This window comes from Nanorana parkeri, unplaced genomic scaffold (genome assembly GCF_000935625.1).
Source record: "Nanorana parkeri isolate BGI_ZX_2015 unplaced genomic scaffold, ASM93562v1 scaffold344, whole genome shotgun sequence".
Taxonomy (NCBI): Eukaryota; Metazoa; Chordata; class Amphibia; order Anura; family Dicroglossidae; genus Nanorana; species Nanorana parkeri.
Genome location: NW_017306612.1, coordinates 249,433 through 250,976, shown reverse-complemented (window position 1 = coordinate 250,976; position 1,544 = coordinate 249,433).

The following is a 1,544-nucleotide window of genomic DNA, read 5'->3' as shown; positions in this document are numbered from 1 at the left end:
GCGAGATGAGATGGCACCCACGGCGAAATGGCACCCACAGTGAGATTACACCCACAGTGAGATTACACCCACAGTGAAGATGGCACCCACAGCGAGATGGCACCCACGGCGAGATGAGATGGCACCCACGGCGAAATGGCACCCACAGTGAGATTACACCCACAGTGAGATTACACCCACAGTGAAGATGGCACCCACAGCGAGATGGCACCCACGGCGAGATGAGATGGCACCCACGGCGAAATGGCACCCACAGTGAGATTACACCCACAGTGAGATTACACCCACAGTGAAGATGGCACCCATGGCGAAATGACACCCACAGCGAGATTACACCCACAGCGAGATTACACCCACAGTGAGATTACACCCACAGTGAAGATGGCACCCATGGCGAGATGAGATGGCACCCACGGCGAGATGGCACCCACAGCGAGATGTCACCCACAGCGAGATGAGATGGCACCCACGGCGAGATGGCACCCACAGCGAGATGGCACCCACAGCGAGATGTCACCCACAGCGAGATGGCACCCACAGCGAGATGACACCCACAGCGAGATGACACCCACAGCGAGATGGCACCCACAGCGAGATGAGATTGCACCCACAGCGAGATGAGATGGCACCCACAGTGAGATTAGACCCACAGCGAGATTACACCCACAGCGAGATGAGATTGCACCCACAGCGAGATGAGATGGCACCCACAGTGAGATTAGACCCACAGCGAGATTACACCCACAGCGAGATGAGATTGCACCCACAGCGAGATGGCACCCACAGCGAGATGAGATGGCACCCACAGCGAGATGACACCCACAGTGAGATGGCACCCACAGCGAGATGACACCCACAGCGAGATGACACCCATAGCGAGATGAGATGGCACCCACAGCGAGATGAGATTGCACCCACAGTGAGATGGCACCCACAGCGAGATGAGATGGCACCCACAGCGAGATGGCACCCACAGTGAGATGGCACCCACAGCGAGATGGCAACCACAGCGATATCGAGATGACACCCATAGCGAGATGAGATGGCACCCACAGCGAGATGAGATTGCACCCACAGTGAGATGGCACCCACAGCGAGATGAGATGGCACCCACAGCGAGATGGCACCCACAGTGAGATGGCACCCACAGTGAGATGGCACCCACAGCGAGATGAGATGGCACCCACAGTGAGATGGCACCCACAGTGAGATGGCACCCACAGCGAGATGGCACCCACAGTGAGATGGCACCCACAGTGAGATGGCACCCACAGTGAGATGGCACCCACTGCGAGATGACACCCACAGTGAGATGGCACCCACAGTGAGATGGCACCCACAGTGAGATGGCACCCACAGCGAGATGACACCCACAGTGAGATGGCACCCACTGCGACATGGCAACCACGACTTCAATCACCTCTCGAGTCACCAATTGATTAAAATAAACGCAGAGGTCTGAAAATGGCACCGCAGAGCTTTCCATCACTACTGACCGGTCACTTGAAATTGGGATATTGATGACACTGTGAGGGGGGGGGGGC